This window comes from Sus scrofa, chromosome 15 (assembly GCF_054392235.1).
Source record: "Sus scrofa isolate SSC_HxYL_T2T_F1_AM1 chromosome 15, Sscrofa_HxYL_maternal_Yorkshire_Landrace_v2.0, whole genome shotgun sequence".
In the NCBI taxonomy this organism is placed as follows: Eukaryota; Metazoa; Chordata; class Mammalia; order Artiodactyla; family Suidae; genus Sus; species Sus scrofa.
Window position 1 is genome coordinate 116,855,287 of NC_139397.1, and position 23,902 is coordinate 116,879,188.

General features: G+C 36.3%; 1 protein-coding gene across 6 annotated transcripts in view; it reads left to right on the forward strand.

Moving 5' to 3' along the window:
• The window catches only part of PLCL1 (phospholipase C like 1 (inactive)), a 958,345-nt gene that overhangs the window by 877,165 nt on the left and 57,278 nt on the right, over window positions 1–23,902 (forward strand). For 3 of the 6 annotated variants that reach the window (XR_014830032.1, XR_014830051.1, XR_014830048.1), the window contains one exon: window positions 11,234–12,494. The exons of 1 other annotated variant lie outside the window; for it this stretch is intronic. The gene's annotated coding sequence lies outside the window, so the exon portion shown is untranslated. Of the gene's footprint in view, window positions 1–9,451; window positions 9,584–11,233; window positions 12,495–23,902 lie in introns of those variants that run through there. 2 more of the 6 variants (XR_014830054.1, XR_014830053.1) reach the window with 2 other exon arrangements.

The following is a 23,902-nucleotide window of genomic DNA, read 5'->3' on the forward strand; positions in this document are numbered from 1 at the left end:
GACCAATAAGTTGACAAATCATACACATATTTCAATTTACCTTTTATTTGACTTCTTAGTCACAAGTGATATTGCTGATCACTTCTTCTTAAAATGCTTTCTTCAACTGGACTCATAGGCTCTTCTGTCTCTTGATTCTCCAGCTGCTCTACTGACCACTCTTTCTTGGTGCCATGACCTGTTTTCTTTCTCTCTCTCCAACCTCTAAATGTTGGATACTTTAAGGCTTAGTCCTCAGAATTCTTCTCTTTTCTATTTATACTCACTGCCAAAGTGATATCATTCATACTCATGTCTTTAAATACCCTCCATACATGATTAGTCTCAACTGAGCATTTCCAGACTTAACAATTTCTCCAGTTAACAAATCTGTACATCAGCTGTAAGCCTGGGATCACCTCATTAGTGTCTTAAATTTAACATGGATGAAGCCCAACTCTTGATTGCTCTCTCTCAATTTGCTCTTTAATCTTCCCCATCTTAATATATTATAACTGTTATATGCCAGTTACTAATGACAAAAACCTAAAGTCATTCTTTGTTTTAACCACTTTTAAAAATTGAAGTATAGTTAATTTACAGTGTTAGTTTCAGATGTACAGCAAAGTGTATATGTAATTATATCTGTATATACATGGATTTTTTTTCTTTCTCAGATTCTTTTTCACTATAGGTTATAAGATATTGAATATAGTTCCCTGCATATAGTAGGCTCTTGTTTATCTATCTTATATATAGCAGTGTGTATCTGTTAAGCTCCTAATTTATCTTCTTCCCTGCCACCCTCAACCACTATCCTGTCTGGTAACCATACATTTGTTTTCTATGTCTGTGAGTCTATTTTTGTCTTGTAAATAAATTCATTCATATAATTTTTTTTAGATACCGCATATAAGTGATACATGATATTTGTCTTTTTCTTTCTGACTTATTTAACTTAATATGATAATCTCTAGGGGTTATCATATTAAAGTCAATCTTGAAATCTCTTTTCTCATTTCCCACCATGGTCCAGACCACAATCCTGTGCCTCTGGATTGCTGTCTCCTAGCTTCCACATTTGCCCCTGTGTGGTCTATGCCCCATACAATAGACAAAGCAATCCTTTCAAATCACAAATCAGATCATGTCATTTCCAGTTGTTTCCATCTTACCCTGGTAAAACCCAAAGTCCTTTTCATGGTCTTCAAGTCTTTCTAAACTGACCATCCACTACCTTTTTGACCTGATCACTTACCTCCCTCTACCCTGCCCTACTCCAGTCATATAGGCAAATTTTCAAAGAAGCTGAGCCCATTTGTGGCACAGGATCTTTACACATGTGGCTATTCTCTCTGCCTGCAACATTCTTTCTTTCAGAGCTACAAGGCTCATTCCTTCACATGACATCTTATCAAAGAGGGCCATGCTAACCATCTTCTAGTTGTTCTTTACCATCACAACTCGGCACATTGTTTACATCCTTAATGTGTATCTCCCCATTAGCACCTAGCTCTGTAAAGAACAGAGACCCTGTTTTTCTCTGACTGCTATATCACAGTAATTTAGAAAAATTATTACTCTATAGATGGTATTCTATTTTATTTTTAAAAATAAATCATATGTATAGTAGGTACTATCATTTTAAAATAAGAATGTTAAAAATAATCCTAATTTTATATTCTGTTTCATATGTAAAGATAAGCAGGAGAAAAAGAAGTTGACGGCCATGCTCTCATCAAGGTCTCTTCTGTTCATTTTCTAAAAAGATACCAAGAATAGAAAGGAGATTTTGTACAGTGAGTAGTGATCTGTTCACTTGCCAAGGATCCAACAGAAAATTTAGTGTGAAAAAAATAAAGCAATAAAGCCTACATGGATACCACAGGTATTTTGCCCACTTAGTTTTATAGAGGACAATTCTGGATAACTGTCATTTTTCTAGGCGCAAAAGAGTGGTCTGATCAGGCACATATTGGCTTTAATCTCATATCCACACTGGTTACAAAAGTTTGCCCCTTCACCAGAGAGAGTACCATATAGACATCCCATCAGTTCTGTGAAAAATTTCTGAAACCCCTTACTTGATCTCTTCTTGCCAAATTCCTGCTGACTGCAAATGAGCACAAAATGTCAGCTTTTGTTATTTGAAGCACTAATGATGGATTTGAAATAGTATTCTAACTTTGATTCCAGGATTTACTATTATACTTTAACTGATGCAGTATTCCAAGTCCTGTTAACAAAAGAGTTAGATTTTAATAGGGAGTATGTTCAAATTCAAATAGATCAAATTTGGGGGAATTATTTTAGGAGATTTTTTTCAGATTCTAATAAAATTTCAAAAAATCATACCTGTTTCAAACATGTTAAATTTCCTGGGGAACTAAGGGTGCAATCCTATTCTAATGAATATTCTCTTTTTTATATCTTTTGTGTTTAAATTTTACTCATGGATATGATCACTATCAATCAAATATTTAATGATAGACCATTTAAAGGATATTTTTAAGTTTTAAAACTAAAAATAATCATTATTTTAAGTAATGATCTTCCTTTTCAACAAGTAAGAACCATCTTTATGGGAATTTGGTGCTTATTAAAAACGACACCAATAAAGTAAAAAGCCCTATCTTTCTTCAATCCACCCATCCATCTTTCCATGAAATCTGGTTTTAACTCATCTATACATTCATTGTGCCTTGTTAAATTGTGTGTCTAATTCATTCTAGAATAAAGAAAAATTGAGCTGAGAGGTGAGGTGATATATGTGACTAGTCTCAAATCAAAAGTCTATTTTTCATAGCCCCAGCCCAGGTCTGAAAATACCAAAGAGTCACTCTTGCAAACCTTGCAAAGTCAGATATTGTTCTCCAAAAGACAACTAAGAGGCCTGGTACATTTTTATAATGTCTTTATGCAGGACAATTGAAAAGTGATGAACTCATACCTTTACTCCTATGAGAATTACCCATTGAGTTGGTTGTTATACATTTCCATCTAGCATGCTTGCGACTTTTTAAATGCAGATTTTGTTTTTTTCAGAGCAGTTTTAAGTTCACAATAAAATTGTACAGAGATTTCACATTTACTCCATTTCCACAAATACATAGCCTCTTCCATTATCAGTATCTCCCATCAGAGTGACATAATGTGTTACCATTGAAGAACCTACATTGACACATCATAATCATTTAAAATGCATCATTTATATTAGGGTTTATTCTTGGTGTTGTACATTCTGTGGATTTAGGCAAATGTGCAATGGCATGTATTCATGATTAGGATATCATACAGAGAATTATATTGTCCTAAAAATCCTCCATACTTTGCCTATTCATGTCCCCTGCCATCCACTGATCTTTTTACTGTTTGCGTAGTTTTGCCTTTTCTAGAATGTTATTTAGTTGGAGTCAATATGTAGCCATTTCAGATTGATTTTTTTCATTAATATTGTGCATTTAAGATTTCTCTATGTCTTTTCATGGCTTGATAGCCCACTTATTTTTAGTGCTGAATAATAGTTCATTGCCCATGTGTACCAAAGTTTATCTATTCCCCTACTGAAGGACATCTTGGTTGCTTTCAAGTTATAGAAATTATGAATAAAGTTGTTATAAACATTTTGTACAGTTTTTCTGTGTGGACATAAGTCTTCAACTCCTTTGGACAAATATCAAGGAGCATGATTGCTGGATGGTATGGAATGAGTAGGTTTAGTTTTGTAAGATACTGCCAAACTGTCTTCTGAAGTGGCTGTGCCATTTTGCATTCCCACCAGCAGTGAATGGGAACTGTAACTCCTCACCAGCATTTAATATTGTCAGTATTCCAGACTTTGGCCATTCGAATGGTTGTCTAGTCATATCTCAGTGTGTTAATTTGCATTTCCCTGATGGCATATGATGTGGAACATCTTTTCATATGCTTATTTGCCATCTGTATGTCTTCTTTGGTGAAATCTCTGTTAAGGTCCTCAGTCTATTCTATAATTGGGTTGTTTGTTTTCTTATTGTTGAGTTTTAAGGGTTTTTGGTGATTGTGGATAGCATGTCTTTATCAGATATGCCTTTTGCAAATATTTTCTTCCAGTCTGTGCTTGTCTTCTCATTCTCTTGACATGGTCTATCACAGAGCAACAGTTTTTAATTTTAATGAAGTCAAGCCTAGCAATTATTTCTTCCATGAATCATGTCTTTGGTGTTTTATCTAAAAATTCATCACCACACTCAAGGGCAATTAGGTTTAAAAGGCTACCTTCTAGGAATTTATAGTTTTGCATTTTGCACTAAGGTTTGTGATTCATTCTGAGTTAATTTTTGTGAAAGGTGTAAGGTTTTTGTTAAGACTTTTTTTTTTTGTCTTTTTGTCTTTTTGGGGCCTCACCCATGGCATATGGAGGTTCCCAGGCTAGGGGTCTGATTGGATCTGTAGCCGCCAGCCTAGGCCAGAGCCATAGCAACACGGGATCCAAGCCATGTCTACGACCTACACCACAGCTCACAGCAACACCAGATCCTTAACCCACTGAGTGAGGCCAGGGATTGGACCCACAACCTCATGGTTCCTAGTCGGATTTGTTAACCACTGAGTCATGACAGGAACTCCAAGACTCATTTTTTTTTCTTACATGTAGATGTACAGTTAACCCAGCACCATTTGTTGAAAAGACTCTCTTTGCTCCATTGTATTGTCTTTTCCTTTCTCAAAAATCAATTGCTTACATGTGAGTTTATTTCTATGCTCTTCATTATGTTCCATTGATCTATTTGCCTCTTTTTTGCCAGATCACACCATCTTGATTACTGCAGGTTTAGAGTAAATCTTAAAAGTAGGCTGCTTAAGTCCTCCAACTTTATTCTTTTCTTTCAATATTGTGTTGATTATTGTGGTCTTTTGCCTCTTACTTGTGATGATATTTTTCTAATACTGGCTAATTATTTTGGAAAATAATTCTAGTGGGGCTTTTAGATAACTAAATGAAATGTTAAAAAGATTCTCCAAGTCTGTAGCATGCATTCATGGCAGGGAAAGACTAACATCCAGGTGATTTTTCTCCCTTACAGAATAAGGATCTGGACAGAGAGCTGAATCAATATATTTTGAAACATTTATTTCAGTCATACTGGAAGAATAAAAAGGGAAAGATAAAGAAATTGTTTTTTAAAGGTAGCTTTTAATTCTAAGAATGAATGTTTTGAAATAGAAGCTAAAATGGAGGCTAATAACTGGAAAAATGTGAATCCTGAGTCAAAGTGCTAATAAATAACACAAAGTAACAAAAATAACATTTTCACATTCTAATTTCCCTTCTCTGAGATGATAAATCATTACGCATTATATATTAACATATTTTACATACATGATAATATACATTACATAGTAAATATGCACTTATTTATTTGTTTATATATATGATACCTACTGTGTGCCATACATTCTAACTTGATCATGGTGATCTGAAATGAATATAACACTTGCTCTTAAAGGTTCATATTCTAGTAAAAGGAAGGGATAAGCACAGAGTTATTTCCCAGGCCAGTTTTATATTACATTATGTTATGTTATGTTATGTTATGTTATGTTATGTTATGTTATATTATATTATATTATATTATATTATATTATATTTATTATAGTCTAAAAACAATCGCTAGTAGTAATTCTTTGTTCTAGTTCACTGGCTGATTGATCTAACCCTGGCCTCCCCGAGGCCCTTAATCTCAAAGGTGCCAAATAAGAGACTAGAGACCGATAACTGAGAGTCTCTTTTTCATGTGACTATTCCCATGATTCCCAGGCACTCAGGGAGAGTTACTACATAAAATGCAAGATGCCAAGTTAAATGTAAATTTCATATAAGTGAATATTTTTAGTATAAGTATGTCCCATGTAGTATATGGGATATTTTTATCTGAAATTCAAACAATATTTTTATTTAATAGATATGTCAACCTACTGAAGGTTTTAGTGAAAAATGACCCTAACCAACCATGCCTTATGTATGAGGCTGGCTAAGGCAGCCTAAAGAAGGACACCATAGCTACCACTACTTGGGACTCCATGGCATGCCTCTACTGAGTACATTCTCTTTTCTGCATTTAGATATATAAAGATTCATATATATGATATAATATATAATATACAAATAATATACTATATATAGAGAAAAATTTATATCATTTGGTTGTTTCTCACCCAACCCAACCCACTCCACCATTTTTTGCCCTCAGTTTAAGAGTACCCAGGGATTCAACTTTTGTTTAACTCAGTCTCTATTACAGCCGTCCTTTTTCCCAAAACTCTGACATTAATTTTAAAAAACTGTATCAAGTGATAATCCAAACTAATACTCTGAAAAAAGGGCAATAAGTGTTTTCTTCCTCCTAACACAGTTTATCACTAAGAACAATTTTGTTCCACTTAATATTCTTTCCCCCCTCTTATCAACAATGCTCAGAATAAAGAAGTGACATCTGTCCACCAATTTTTACCAATTCCTAGCTCAGAAGCTACAATTATAGTAAAACAGAATGGTGACTATGATGGAAATCTGCCTTGTGTGTAGAAATACCTGACTGGACTTCTGGTGGGGGTGATACTAGTGAATTGGGGATGGAAAGACAAGTGAGGGAGAAAAGAGTTTTCTGGGTCAAGAAGAACATCTCTAAAGACACAACAGCATGTGAAAACATAGAATAATCTATAATTGAAAATATAGATGCACCCCAATGTTCACTGCAGCACTGTTTACAATAGCCAAGACATGGAAGCAACCTAAATGCCCATCAACAAAGGAATGTATAAAGAAGATGTGGTATATATACACAGTGGAATATTACTCAGCCATAAGAAAGAATGAAATGATGCCATTACAGCAATATGGATAGGCATAGATATTGTCATACTAAGTGAAGATAGTCAGACAGCAAAAGACAAATATCATATGAGATACTACTTACCTGTGGAACTTAAAAAAGGATACAAATGAGCTTATTTGTACAACAGAAACAGACTCACAGACTTTGAAAACAAAGTTATGGTAACCAAAGGGGACAGGTTGGGGAGGGCTGGACTGGGGGTTTGGGATTGGCATATGCATACTGTGACATGTGTAATTACTGGCCAATGGGGACCTGCTATATAGTACAGGGAACGCTACCCAATATTCCGTGATAATCTCTATGAAAAAACAGTCTTTAAAAGAATGGTTGTGTGTATGTGTATAACTGAATCACCTTGTTGTACAGCAGAAATTATCACAACATTGTAAATTAGCCATACTTCAATAAAACTTTAAAAAATGAAAAAAAGAATTTTAAGAGGTGTACTGAAGGTCAGGTCTTAGATTGGGTTTCTTTGAAAGGGGAGCCTGAAGCATGAACTTGAGTGTTAGTAGTTTATTTGAAGGTGATCCCAAGAAGCAGGAATGAGGGATCAGAGAGAGCTGGGTAGAGAAGATCAATAAAATAGCCAATTGAGTACATGGCTGCCATAGACACATGGGTTTGAGTCCATAAGTATTTCTGAGGAGGGTACAAAATGCATTCTAGCCTTGGGAAAGATAGAAGCTGAGGCATTTATCAAAAGGTTCTTGTCCCTCATTGGTTGAAGGTTGCCTGGGGGTAGGTATTGATAATTCCCCAGATCTCCAGTTCTAGTAGATGCACAGGCCAAGTAGGTTCCAATGGCTTTCCTGGCTTGGCATGCAGAAAGCTCACTTGTTTGAGCTGAGACTCTGCACACACATGAGATAAAGGCTAAAATTAAAGCCCTAGCCAAGGGGATGAGATGCTAGGCACCCAGAGTATTTGCTACAATCAGAAATCCATTGGCAATTTACATCATAAATATAATTTGCTCAGTTATGTATTATAAATATATAAGAGCAAATCATTCACAAGAAACCCAAGAGTAGAAGAAAATATTGATTGGTGCATGAATGTTATGATTTAATGTTTAGAATTAAAGTTTTTACACAAACAGTTCTTATCTGCTGGAGCCTGTGATCTAAAAACCATGGTATAGGGAGTTCCCGTTGTGGTTCAGGGGTAATGAACTCAACTAGTATCCATGAGGATGCAAGTTCTATCCCTGGCCCCATTCAATGGGTAAAGTATCTGCATTGCTGTGAGCTGTGGTGTAGGTTGCAGACACAACTCGGGTCCTGAGCTGCTGTGGCTCTGGTGCAGGCCAGGCAGCTGCAGCTCCAATTCAACCCCTAGCCTAGGAACTTCCATATGCCACACATGTGGCCCTAAAAAATAAAAAAATTAAAACCATGGTATACTAATGCCTTCCAAAAATATGAAACGAGTCAAAAGATGTACAGAAGGCATATAAACATTAAAAACAAAACAAAACAAGAATAAACTTGATTTTTAAAAGTAAGAAGAATAATATGTTTCTTAGGGTGGTTTATTTATAGTTTTAAAACTTGTAAATGAATACTCACATAAAAATTGTCTTCAACTGAGCTTGCTAAATGAGTGAAAGTGAGAAGAGATGAGAGGCAGGGAGGTAATATTTATTGAATGTCTACTATGAGTTTTTTAATTTGTGTTAATTCTATAAATACATCACAACTGCCCTGGAAAGTAGGTACTATCATTCCCCCTATAAACAGAAGGACACTGAAGGTCAAGGTGGGTAGAAGGGTAGTCACACAGCCAGTCAACAGTAAAGGCTGGACTCAAATCCCTATCTTCCTGATTCTCCTTTGTTTTGCTGTCTTAAAAGTTGGTTGGTTTTTTAAGGTAAAACATTGCAATACTTGTAATTATAAAAAAAGAAAAAAGAAAACTACGGTTACATCATCCACAAATATGAGAACATACATTGCAGTGTTGTGTGCTTATAAAATATGTGCTTTGATATTTTTATGAACACAATAATATCTACAATAGAGTCTATTCAAACCACATGAAAGGAATCTTTGAGTATGTTCAAATGTGAAGAAGGCTCTTTTGGTCACGGGCAAAAGTTTGGCAATAATAAAAGTGTACCAGGGTATTTAGTAAGGAGAGAGAAAAAAAATGTTTTCTGTGGTCATGTTTTCCAACTTTATATATTTGCCAATCATTTTAATATGCACAGGGTGTATTTATATAGCTTAAAGAAATAGGAACCAGATTCCTTGTTTTCAAGATGCCAAGAAAATATATCTTCAAGGATGATAAGCAATAATAGAAAAGGGAGAATCAAAAATATCTGATTCTATCTGATTCCTGACCAAGATTTTAATTTTATTGCACGAATATGCCATGACAACAGATATATACAGTAGTACCACCCACCCAAACCTGATGTAGGGAAGGGTCTGCCAGCATTCCCATTATAATCTTTGAAAGGAATTCTGATATTTTAATACACATGAAATTGGCATCTAGGTTCTCAGCAAGATGTATTTCTGTTAGATAAAACAAAAAGTTTAAAAAAAAAAAAGAGTCCTAAATAGTGTCTTCTGTCTTAGATTAGAAGATGAGAAGCATGCAAATTCTGGTGAACCATTAGATCTGATGATGTCAGTGGAATGCCTGTGTTGCTTTTGGTGACACTGAAGTGGACCCAGAGGATAATGCCAAAGGAGAGACTTATTTACAGGGTAGGGACAGAAATTCAGTATGCAAATTTTTCAGACTACTACAGAAACTACACATGTAATAAATAATCATCAAATCTTAAAAAGTCATTCTGCTTTTCAGTTTAGAAAGTGAAAAATTATCATCAACAAGACAGGTGAATAGTTCAGCCTCTGGAGCCACATTGCCTGTGTTTGAACCATAGGTCCATTTAATTCTTAGCTGTGTGACCCTGGGCAAGTTACTCAACCTCATAAAATGCCCCCCTTTCCCATTCTCTAAAATGAGACTAGTAATAGTGTCTGTCTTATAGTTTTGAGGATTTAATGAATTAATAAAATAAGTGCTTAGAACAAACAGCAGACATTAATTAAATGTTGAAAACTAAGCAAAAATTCATTATGTTCATATACATTTTGGATAAGTAGATCTACTCTCAAACAGTGTAGGAAGATATATGAAATTTACATATGTGTATGTGTGTATGTGAAAGTATTTATTTTTCTCTTTTAAACATAGATGCTATGAACACTGCCATAGCTATTAAAACTTCTTTACAAATATAATATAATTAATACATGTATTAGAGTTTCTAATGTTATAATAAGAAAAGTCTACTATATGCCAAAATGTATGCAGCTTCTCAGGGTGGAGGTGAGGTCAAATGGACTACCAAACTCATGTATAGGATTAAGACAATTTTAACCATTAGGCATTATGACCCATGGCTACAGTAGTGTTGTCCAGTAGAAATATAATATGGGCAACATGTTAAATTTCCTAGTAGGCACATTTAAAAAGTATTTTAAAACTGATGAAATTAATCTTAATAGTATACATTATTACAATATATCAAAAATATCATTTCAACTGGTAGTAAGCATAAAAATTATTAGTGAGAAATGTTTGTACTAAGATACTTAAATCCAATGTATATTTCATACTTACTGCATGCTTAATTTACACTAGCCATATTTCAAGTGCTCAATAGCCATTTGTAGCTAGTGGCTACCATATCGGTAATTATAGGTCTAGAACTACATACTTTCCAAGGGTCTAAAACCTTAAAAGCTATATTGGTTCAAAAATATTAAAATATCAGGAAAATTAAATTTAATAAAGGTTTATTAAACATCTCCAAAATACTAAATCTGCCAAAGTTGTTAGTTTTTAAGTCTAATGTTCATTAAAATATCATTACATTCGAAATAACCTTGTAGGCTCATGTCTTGTGTCTGTGTCACAAGAATCCTGAGTATGTATAATGCTTTTGGAGAAATCATTGCCTACTATAAATAGTTACTCAGAGTCTAAACACTCTCAAAAGCAAAAGTATCTTTCAAAAGTTTACTAAGTGTTTTCTTTATCATGGGATGGGAATAATTTTAATATGTTTGATATAATATAGGATGGGGACTCAAAAATGTCTTTATGTCTTCAAAATGGCCTGAGTATAATAATGTTATTGACCATCATGCATGATGACTGCAGGCCAAGAACCCTGGGATAAGGCACTTATCCCTTCTCTTGACCCTGTAATTTGGACTGCCTAATACCCTCTTACTTAAATCCCAGTCTCTTCTTGTAACAAAACTGTAGTGTGGTTGGAAAGTTTTGTATAATGGGTGCCTCCAGTTGTACTCCTGACTTGACGTCTTTTTTCTTTTCTCCAGTTCAGTTTCCAGGCATAAAAGGCATGGAAGAGCCATCTCTGGAAGCTGATGGAACTAGGATCAATCCCAACTCCATCATTTAAGAGCTATGAGACCTTTGGAAATTGATATTCTTCTTTGAGCCTCAGGCTTTTTATTTTCAAAAGAGCATAATAATACCTCTTGCCACAGTTGTTCTGATGCTTAAATGAGAGTCTGCAGGCAAAGCACCTGGACCTTAGTCTGGTGCTTCAGCAGTGGATGCTCAGTAAGTTATTTCTCTGAAAAATTCTATATTCAACTTTTACTACCAAAAGGAACTAATGATTACTGACACCTTCTCCATGTCATCCCCTGTTGTAGATGTTAGTGTTTTTTATCTCATTTTTACATTTTCATGACAATTCTACAAGTTAGTAATTATTCACCCCATTTTTCTGGGTGAATATAACAAAGCTCATGGAGATTAAGTGACTGGTACAAGATCACATCATATCATTGAGTGGAGCAAGATGCATCATAAGAATTTTCTGATGGCCTCATATCTAACAGCTTGAGAACACATTCAGTGAAGAAGCACATGCTCAGAAATACATTCAACTTTCATTCATTCAGTGACTGAATATCCTGCTTGTATTGTTTTCTTAAAATTTATGCCAATGGCTCATAATGGACTTAATTCCTAATGTAAAGCTAGAATCTGTTGTTTACTAATAATTTTTTTTTAGGAAGGAAGGATAAGAGTGTTTACCTTCCCTCCTATAAAAGAAGCTGCCTGACCACTGCAAAGCAGTTTCTTAACACGTCAACTTTCAGACTTCCTTTTCAACACACTTCAGCTTAAGAAAATTTCTCTACACAGGGAACTGTTTTCAATATCCTACAATAAACCGTAATGGAAAAGAATATGAAAAATAATACATGTATGTATAACTGAATCACTTTGCTATACACTAGAAACTAACATGATGTTGCAAATCAACTATACTTCGGGAGTTCTCACTGTGGCTCAACAGTAACAAACCCGATTAGTGACCATTGAACATGCAGGTTCAATGCCTGGCCTTGCCCAGTGGGTTAAGGATCTGGCATTGCCATGAGCTGTGGTGTAGGTCACAGATGCAGCTGGGATCTGGTGTCAATGTGGCTGTGGCATAGGCAGGCAGCTGCAGCTCTGATTCAACTCCTGGCCTGGGAACTTCCATGTGCCATGGGTGTGGCTCTAAAAAGATAAAACCAAAACCAACCAACCAAACAAAAAACTATACTTCAATAAAATAAATTTAAAAAGAATTCCCTTCTAATTTAGATGAGGGCTGAAGGCAGGGGAAATCATAGGGTCCCAAGTCAGCAAATGGTAAAGGGCAGCTTGTAAGGGGCTGGGAGGCTGGTGATAACATACACTTCAAGGCAGTCACAATGTTTATTTGGGAAAGCATTAAGGACATTCTTTTCTTTTTGCTAAGACTGTATCATTTTCTCTAACTGCCATTTTTTCACAGCATAGGTTCTGTCTGTTGTGGCTGCTAGGGCTAGGGCGAAAGGGATGTGGATGGTGAGCTAGGGGTGTCCCAGAGGTCCTGAAGTTATACATCCTCCATCTCCATGCAGTTCAAGGCTTCTCTGTGGCCTTCTCGCTGTCGCCTATGGATGCCACAGGGCTTTCTCTTTCTCCTCTAGGCTTTCTTTAGAACATTTTAGATTAACTTTTCTCTGTTTTGTGTAACATTGTGGTTTTACATAAATTCCATGTTTTTCAAGCAACCATAACTCATTTTCTCCTTTTGATGCTCATCTTGTAGCAGTTTTGACTAGTGGGAGAACCTTTAAGGTTGGCACCTGTGCCTTTTTGAAATGGTCCCATGACTCTTTGAAAAATGTGTTTTCTTAACACTAGCTGTTCTAGCCTGTGTCTCTGCACGAGATTTGAAATTAGCTGCTTTTTTTCTGATTAAGTCCAGGTGTCAGTAGGAAAAAAAAATAGCACAGAGATAATAATCTAATAATCTAGCCATTAAGATGAATCATGGTAAGACATTGCTTCTGGATCATATCACTGGACCACACTCAGGAAATATATGTATATTGATGTTTACTACACATTTCTAACAATAGAGTGTTTCTATACTTTTTTAAATCTCAAATTATATCACCATTCCTCTTTATATGGAAATATTAGTTCTTCAAGAAAATAAAAGTACTTTCACAACAATTTTTTAGAATCTTTTCCAAACTAACAATGCTAATAATAATAATACAGATGATAACACTCCTGAATGAATTTCAAGGCTTTCTTATGTAGTTCTTTCTGTCCTTAAAATGCACCCCACTAGACAGTGGTTATACCAGAGACGGGGAGGCCAGTGGGAGCCATCTGCCCCAGCGAGGAACATCTTATTAACAGTGTTAGAGATGCTGGAGCATAGTTATAATAAAAAGGAGACTGATTTTAGTCACTCAGAATTGTTTCTAAATGTTTTTCAGGCATTGCACCCTTCTTGCCTGAACCCAGGTTATCCCCTTTCCAAAGCTCCATCCCATGCCCCCCATTTATCACTGTTGCCAGATACACAGAATCACATTTCTGTATCTTTGAGTCATTCAAATTCTCATTCAGGTTTGCCATGTAAGGACTTCCCTGGATAGTTCTCGCAATAGTTTCAGTTCATTTTCAAATTAAAGACCTTGGTATTTGTAAGGCTGACTGGAGTCCTTAGAAGGTGACTGTTCTAAGCTATGCATCTTTTTTGGGGGGGCGCTTATCTCACAGAAGGGGGTGAAGTCTACATTCCCATCCACCTTGAGAAGAGAGGAAAACTTGAGCAGCACAGTATCCAAAATTTTGTACATGAGTTTCATTTCACCACCATCTGGTTCATCTACAATGAGATAATGTATATTTATAAGGGCAAGATTTATATATTTCAGTTCTGGCTGGCACACAAAAAAAGAAAATCTGCTTCCTACTATTTAATTTCTAGTGATATTAGAACCGTCATATTTTCATATATTCAAATACATAGCAACTTTTCTAAATCTGGTTCTGATATTAAAGCTTTTAAATTTATCTTGCTACCTTTTTGAAATGACAAACTCTTCTTTACACTGCGCAAGTTTCCTTGTCAACATGATATTTATGCTACATATTGTTATAACAAAGTTTACAGAATAAAGATCCAAATTATTTCATAGAGTTAGATTAGCAAAGAATTAAGTGTAAGTATAGGTTCTTGAGTTTTTATCCAAAATCCTCTTTTGACCTCTTATCAGTAGGGGATACAATTTAAACTTATTTTATACATTCAGTATATAAAAATCATATAAATATATATGTATATGTGTATATATGTATATATGTGTATACATACATACCCATATATGTGTATGTATATACATATATATATATGTACATATATACATATATATATATAATGAATTTTTATTTTAACTTAAAATAGTCCTAACAAAGGATTCAAATTTTTCAGTGGACTTACTATATTGCTTCTTAAATTCGTACTTCTAAAATCCAATTTAAAAAAAGAAAACCTAGAATCTATGAAGTTAAACTGTAAATCAGTAAATATCAGGATCATGTACCTAAAATTTTCTACAGGCTATAAAACTAGTGGTTTCTGCTAGAACTAATTCATTAAAAATCAGTTTTTCTACTTTTAACATGCTTTATTATGATATGTTTCAATTCTAAATCTATGCTTTATAATAAAACCTTAGATACTTTCTTGAAATAGAAATTCAATTCCTTTATGGAATAAAAAAGGCCACTCAACATTCACACTTCTTCTTTTACTAGTAATTGTATTAAACTCTGCAGAGAAAAAACCAAACAAATAACAAAACAATATAATTTAAATTTAGGGAAAAACACTAAGTTTTGCAGTTTTACTGTATATTTTTATCAAATTATGATATTTAAAAGGCACAAATTATTTATTAATTAGAAAAGGAGGGATAGCTGATTTGACGTCTAAATTTCTACAATCATGGCTTTTGCTAATGGTAAAAATTTTAAGCTGATATTTGTTTTTCTTTCTACTAGTTGCCTATTTATTCCTTAGCCTGGGATTGTTTATTTCATCACAAGGTTAAATCTCTCTCTTTTTTTTTTTATTATAAATCTCATGGGGTCAGGTGGAAAAATAATTGATTTAAATACAGTTTTTAGCCATATATATATTCCCAATGTCATCCTGTTTTGCTGGCTAGATACATATTAATACCTATACCAAAATAATCAAACATAAGTTCTTTATGTCGTAATGGTGCCAATTGAAATTCCATGATTTCAACTGAATGTTTTCTAACAGATTCTTTCTTCAGACTCTGAAATCTAAAGATGTCTTTTTAAATTCAATAAATGTATGTTTGTATCAAATTCAGAACTCCTTGCTCTTTTTCAGAGAGAATCGCTTCCCTTAAGGTGTATTTGAATTTCAATATATATTCAAGCTTTCTTTTGGAATAGGATCCTTTTCAATGCTAGCAATTCTCTGTCCTTTTATAATCTAGGCTTATTCTGAGGAGTTACTCTAATTTAATTCATTTCTAATATGCAAAATTTAAAGTTTAGCTGATGGAGAGATAAATTCAATAAAAATAGACTTCTTCTGGGGAGGTATCATAAATTTTCTAAGTTCATTATTTGTAGGGCAGGACCTCTCAAGGCTTAAAAACCTAAGTACTAATGCCTTAAGGATAAGATTCCCTGTGAGAAAGTTTCTGCTTTTACGCAGACTTTTACAGGCATTAAAAAAAGCCTCTCCTTGACTTTGCTTTCCTTCTCCTCTTCCTGGCCTTAACATGCTTTGCCTTTTTCCCCATTCCTTTTCTTTTTTTCCCCCTTCCCTTCTCGTCCCTTCCCTTTTTCTTTGCTCCTACCTCCCTTCCTCTCTCCTTCCTTTTATCCTTCTTCCTTCCTCTTCTTTTCCCTTAGTCCATAAGGCACTTTTTAAACTTCTGCTTATCTTTAATGGAGGAAATTAAGAATATATCCCTTGTAAGTCTCAGCCTCCAAAAGAGACAAGCAACTTCAGAATTGAGGTTTTCCAATTTTTTCCATGATAGGTGATAACACTTAGAGCCATGAGAGCTAACTATGGTCATCCCTGCTGTTAGAGTTTCAAATTTTAGAGATTTGGGACCACAAAGATCTAACACAATTTAAGCAGGTACTTTGTTTCTCTGATTCTTGAACTGAGGAAAGACTGTGATATCCTGATCTAGACTAGGGATAAAAACAGGATGCTCAATTTTTTGAGGAGATCCTAAGAGAAAAAAATTAAATTATAGGTCAGGGTGGTATAGGGAGTGGAGAGACAGGAAGGCTCAATTTGTTTCCATGCTTAAACGGTAATGTGTTTCTGAACTGAAGTAAGTTCAGGAAGAAGCCTCTCCAGAGCTGAAAGGATAGAAACTAAATTATATCTTTATATCTTTCCACAGCTAAAAGGATACAAGGGGAGGAGTAAAATAGCAATGGATCTTATATACTTACACAAGATGAAGCTATGTCTCTTATTGGGAAAAGGAATTCATAGATAGACACACACACACACACACACACACACACACACATACACACACACACACACACACACACACAGTGACCACTATGCAAAGAACAAAATTGAAACAATGACCTAAAGTAAACTTCTCAAACATTATTGGATTCAAATCCCCCAAAATACTCTTGATTGCCCATTTCCAGAAAGTTTGAGAGAAAAGCGAATGAGTTCCTAAAAACTTTAAGGCTGATAAAATACATCCAATGGATAGTGAAGGCACTGAATGAGGCCAGGTGGCAGAAAAGTCCCAGAGAAACCTATACAAGGAAAATCATGAGGAGAGCAGAAAGTGGGAGAGCTTCCTCTGATGATTTACACCCCAAACCAAAGACTTTGGCATTCTGTCACACTGGGGAGAAGGGCTGCTTGTACCTTAAAGAACAGGAACTCCAAAATTAGTAAATGGAGGGCCCAGGAAATTTTTGCTGTGAAGTCTCTGACCCAATAGTAGTTATATAAGAAGTAGCTTCCTTTGTACCTTTACAAGCCACCCAAATCTGGCAAATGGCAGAGACTCACACCAAAGCCAAGTAGAGAGAGAGAGAGCTGAGTTAGCAGCCTTCTCAGGTCTTTAGCAAGTGGACTACAGTTTCTGTCTTTACAAAAAGTGACTCCAAGAGATTCTGTCTCTAAAAGGTCTATAGGGATATGGCGTGACCAGCAACTTCACCAGTTCTGCAGCAGATTATCTCCCTCCAGCAAACCCTCATCATGGAGGAGGCAGTGATGCAGGTCAGTGGAGAGCTTACAGATAACACGTCACCAGGTGGGAGCCTAATGCTTCAGAGCCTGGCACCTAGGTCTATGGGTGGCAGCAGGTGGACAGCATGAACAAAGCTAAGAAAACTCATAGGACTTCATCTTATACCATGTGGAAAGCAAGGGAAGGGGCTGGACTCTGCTAATTTGCCAGGAGGGGGTCTGAAGTTTCTGTACAATTTTGACCTTTATTTGAGCACACCAGTTGGTAAAGTCTGGGACGTTGTGATAGACATGCAAGCTTTTTGGTAACCTGACTTTTTGCTGAATAAATTATAACAATGTAAAGATGTACCATTTTATACAAGTGTTTTACGAAATGACTTTTGGCTACAGCATAGTATCCTATCATATGGACCTATAACTCATCTAACTAATCTTCCAGATTTGGAAATTTAAGAATTTAAAAGCATTTCTATGTTTTTTTAAAACAAATTTAAATAGTGCCACCCCAAGTGTATTTATAGATATATCTTTGAAGATACACCTTTGTGGAAATCCCCAATAATTTACCAGTTGGGATTTTTATAGTTTTTTTTTTTTTCATTTTAAAAAGTTTCTATAGTCCACAAATCATAATTTCAATGTTGATATTTTCTTCTTTTCCGTATTTTGATAATTCACTCTTCATCCCTCCCTTCCTCCCTTCCTCCTTCTCTCTCTTTATTCCTTCCTTCCTTTCTTTCATTTTTTTGCATTTTAGGGCCGCACCCAGGGCATATGCAAGATCCCACGCTAGGGGTCAAATCTGAGCTGCAGCTGCTGGTCTACACCACAGCCACAGCGATGCCAAATCCCAGCCACATCTGTGACTTTTGCTGTAGCTCACAGCAATGCTGGATTTTTTTTTTTTTTTCTGCTTTTTAGGGCTGCCCCTGTGGCACATGGAGCTTCCCAGGCTAGGGGTCTAATCGGAGCTACAGCTGCCAGCCTATACCATAGCCACAGCAACGCAGGATCTGAGCCTCATCTGAGACCTACACCACAGCTCACAGCAATGCCAGGTCCTTAATCCATTGAGTGAGGCCAGGAATTGAACCTGCAACCTTATGGTTCCTAGTAGGATTTGTTTCTGCTACGCCAGGATGGGTAATCCCAATGCCAGATTCTTAACCCACTGATCAAGGCCAGAGATCTAATCGGCATCCTCATGGATACCAGTCAGATTCTTAACCCACTGAGCCACAATGGGAACTCTACCCTTTCTTTAATGAGTAGTATATTTTTGAAAAACATACAAGGTTAAAAAAGAGAATAGGAAAAAACACAAAGATTTTTTTACTGACTCAATGCTCAGCTGCATTATTCCATTCATATCATACTGATAATACTAAAATCTATTTTCACATCATAATTTGACACTGATAATTAAACCAATTTGATCTAACTTTAGGAAATTTTTTTTTCATATTTTAAGTTTTATTGAAGTATAGTTAACTTACAATGTTGCGATAATTTCTGCTGTACAACAAAGTGATTCAGTTACACATGCACACATATCCATTCTCTTTCAGATACTTTTTCCCATATAAATTATCACAGAATGTTGGGTGGATTTCTCTGTACTTTATAGCAGGTCCCCATTGGCCAGTCATTCCACATACCGTAGTGTGCATAGGCCAGTCTGAAAACCCCAGTCCATTCCTGCCCCCAGCATTCTCCTTTGGCAAACATAAATTTGTTTTTTTCTATGAAGACCTCCCTTCTTTGCACTTATCAAAAGATATCACTCCTTCAAGACAGGCAAATACTAAATTTAAATTGGAGATATTCAAACCATATTAACAAAGAGAATTTCAAGTCATCCCATTGTCATAGTGACAATGTCCAGCTATTTCAATACATTTATATTCCTATTCACTGCTACAGAGACAAACTCATCTACCACATGAACTGCAGTCATACCACAATATGAATGTAAGTTTTCTACAAAATGAAGACATTTTTCCAAAGCATTTTGGAAGTAAATTAAATATTAAAATTCATGCCCAGACTTTTTTTTTCAGAAATCTGTCAACTTTTCCTTACCTTAAAAGTAAACTATGTGAGACAAGAAAAATAAAAGCTAGACAAAGAAACATCCAGCCAAGAATTCCAAACTGCTCAAGAACACCAAGCTTTCCTATATGGCTGCAAGTTGCCTACCCAAGAGGGAGGGAATTCTACTACCTACTACACTTAATATATATGAATTAGTTTTCCCACAAACTGTGTGAAGGAGGCTATTATCATAGATGGAGAAATTAGGGCTTAGATATCATCAAAACTTTGCCCAGTATCACATAGCAAGTATGTGGAAGACATCTCTAGGACTCTAGAAAGCATGTATGCCCAACTGTGCTTTCCTATAAAACCCTAGTGTGAAATCAGAACTACTGTCTTGCCAGTGTAGACCTTCCTTGATACCAACATATGGCTCAAGCTCTTCTTAGTGAAAGGCCCAGGAGTGCGAGAAAGTAAGGGTAGTCATTTGCACCTAATTAATACAATCCAAAGATCATAATGAGATTAATTAAAATAGAAACTACTGAAAACATATACATCTTATATTCTCTCAAGTTGCTTTCTGAGTAGAAAACTAATGTAACCCAGAAAGGTGCTAGGCCTCTTATTTAGGGAGAAAGGGTGGTCAAGCTAGCACCTCCCTCCCCTACTCAGACTGGTTCCCTTCGTCCCTTTACTCCCTGTCCTCTGTCCCCAGATTCTGCCTCCCTTACCAGAGCAGCCATCCTTCTCTTCCTCAAAAGACTCCTCCCCATGAGAAATGAAGGCTGAGCAGGCTGTCTGGGAGATCCAGTCTATGGAAGAACCTTTGAAACAAGATCAAAACTTGTGTGATGAACTTTATGCTCCCTTATCTCCTATGCCTTATATTAAAAGATCTTCTCAGCCTTGAATCACTTTGCAAAAGGAAAGATCCTCTGTTGCTATTTAAACCAAGCCTTGATTAGACAAAGCAGGTTGTTAGGTGGGGCAGGAGAGAGATCTAGAGACAAAGTTTCTGGAGGTGTGAAGGTTTGGAGCTGCTTCACACTGCTTCAAAGTCACAATCCCAGCAAGTATTTCCCAGAAAATGATAGGGAACAACTAAGGTGAGAATATTCACTTTTTCTTAAACTCTTTGGTAGCTTAACTATAGATTTACAGTCTCATACTCATTTGCAAACAGAATTGTTTCTCTGAGGCAAATTAGAGTGACTGTGCCAACCCAGAGCCTTGGGATGGAAAGATAAAGGCAAGTTGGTATCCTGTTCATCACCTTTCTCTGGATAGTTCTCTCTAAATAAGTCTACAATAGTTTTAGAAAATCCAGTTCAAATCAAGACATCTTTATAATGTCTGTTTCTAATTCTAATAGCTCACTAAAAAGAAAACTTTTGTATTTCTGGTACTATGCCAGGATCTAAAGATGAGACATGACCTTTTTCCTAGAGGAGCTTGCCATCTGAAAACAGAGACAGAACAGCAAACAGGAACATTAGTAACACTTTTAAAATATTAATTAATGTGCATTGCTTTTTCCACACATTCTGGTAGGTGACCCTCCCACACACCCCATTCAGTTGGAAGAATTCATTCCTTCCAGCAACTTTAGGTTTTTGTGACAAAGGAAAACAGTTAATAGTCAGCTTCTGGCCTCTAAAATGGTTCATTTAAGCTTATGTCAGTAAGTCAAAGCTTTTGACTGCAGGAGTTGGGCTTTTTTTTTTTTTTTTTTTTTCTTTTTAGGGCCACACCCATGGCATATGGAGGTTCCCAGGCTAGGGGTCAAATCTGAGCTATAGCTGCCGGTCTATGCCACAGCCACAGCAACACCAGATCCAAGCTGTGTCTGCAACCTATACCACAGCTCATGGCAACGCCGGATCCTTAACCCACTGAGCAAGGCCAGGGATCAAATCCACAACCTTTTGGTTCCTAGTTGGATTCATTTCCCCTGCACCACAATGGGAACTCCAGGAGTTGGGCTTTTTGAGAGCAGAAAATGTTGAGAATCAAAAGACAGAGTTGTGGGAGTTCCCTTGTGGCACATTGAGTTAAGGATCCAGTGTTGTCTTGGGTCGCTGCTGTGTTGCAGATTCTAGCCCTGACCCAGGAATTCTTCATGCTTTGTGCATAGGCAAAAAAAAAAAAAAAAAAAAAAAAAAAAGAGTTTTAAAAGAATAGGACATAAATCTACCCCCATATGCTGATTCAGGAAGCAGCCTTATCCCAGGAAGAGTGGAAAGTCTGAGGGGATGAGAAGAGAGGTCACCGAAGTGTTCAATACCTGCAATGACCTGGTGGGGAGAAGGAATGAGCAAGAGAGAATTCTCAAGGCTCCTATACCAGCACTGTCTATGGCCAACACTAAGGAAGGCTTGGAAAATGAGCCAGCGCTGACTGTCCTCCACTCCTTTCAGTGATTTGTAGGGTAGGGCACTTCTGCCCAGGCTTAAGTGGGGGAGACCAGCCAACTGGCCTGGTTGCTACCTGAATGGGGCCTGCCAAGGGGCTTATAGATGTCCTCTTCAGTTGGTAGTCATCTGGGTCTTAAAATGCAGCAATTCTGAATCATCTCACTTGCTCCAACCATTTTCAAAGGCCCAGGCAATGTCAGTTCCCTGGGATAGAGCCTAGGCCCTGCTACAGAGAGTAACAATGGAACTATGGAAGACTAAGCCCTAAAGCACACTCCAGCACTGTGGTTATAGCTGCAAGCTGGGAGACAGACCTAGCCAGCCCAGTGTTCCTTCCTCCCTTCTTTCAGGGTCATAGAGCCCTCAGATTTTTGGCTGGATACACAATGGCTCCATATAGAGGTCTCATTTTCTGCTCCACAATCTCCACTTCTGAGTGTGATACCAACCCTCTGCTCTGTTCTTTTCTAAGCACCAGGCTTTTCATGTTTTCTTGAGTACATCATTTCTGTCTTGTTGTCACTATATGTCAATAATTCCATGGCCACGTATTCTTCCAAAGACTCTTTTTTTTTTTCCTTAGAAATCTGTATTTATTAACTCCTTTCCCCCAAAGTGGTCCAGCCTCGTCCTTCTTCAAGGTAAACCTGCCTGATGAGATCCTGATTCATTAAACTCTATACAACAGATAAGGGGCTGGGGTAGGGATAGTAGAAAGAAATGTGAATATATCAAATAAAAGATTTACCATATTATTGAATTAATAGGCTTAGTAAATCATATTACTTAATTGATGCACCAAATTACTTAATAGGCTAAAGTAGCAGAGGTCTGCTAGATTTTACACATGCCTAATACTAACAAGTTGGCCTGACACTTTACCTTACTAAAGAGGTCTGTCTCAAGGAAACAAAATTATGTTGGAAATTGAACTTATAAAGCACATACTACTAATAATAGCATCTGAGTTGTATTACTAAAGGTTACAGATCTGACATTTGCTGACAGATACAAATTGACTTAATTAAGTATTAATAGTAATAAATCGAGGCAGGATTTAAATATGTATATTAATGTGACTTTCCTATCAATAAAAATCTGTGATCTTGCTGTCTTCAAAGAAGATAAATTTCTATTGCTTAGCATAGGGTAGTAACTACTTCATAATGAGGTTTACCTGTCATCAGAGAGCCATGGTATCTTCAAACATGTGTGATGGCTCAATTACACAGTTAAGTGTCCACACACTTAGCATCGGACTATTCATTTTAAGAATACAGAAAATATTCACAGAGTTCATAGAGAAAGTGAGAAAGCCTCTTTAATTTTCATGAGACAGTATTGAAGATATAAGGGAGTGCGTATGTGGATGGGTGGGTGTGTGAGTGTGTGTGTCCATATTTTATTGTGTACTGCAGAGTATAAGTGCTCTAGATCCAGGGACCACAAGCTGGTGGTCTTGCATGCAAATTCAGCCTGCAGACAGAGACATACTTTGTTTGGCCCATAGTGTTTTAAACATAGGGACATTTCATGCAAAAAAAAAAAAAATCTGGATTTCTGATTTCATTTTGAAAAATCAGGCAACAGTGGGCATTCCCACACAGCAACAGTTGGTTTGATCTGAGTAGGAGCTGTCCCATTCAAGTGCAATATATCCATTCAGGTTTGCCATGATGTCTCTACCCTATTCTAGCCTGTCTCACTCAATTTGTATAACCTGTCTGGCTCCTATAGGAATTTAAGTTTTTCACCTCTGCTCTAGACATTCAAAGTCACCGCAAACATTAGAATAGAAAGGAATGAAGATGCATGAAGAGTAAAGTACTCAAAGAATGTTTCATGAATAAAGGGATTTAATATGGGAATTTAAAGGCAAATTTAAAAGGACTTGGGATAATCAAGAGGGGAACAGGAAGGGAAAATAGGATGGGTAGGATTATTCAAAC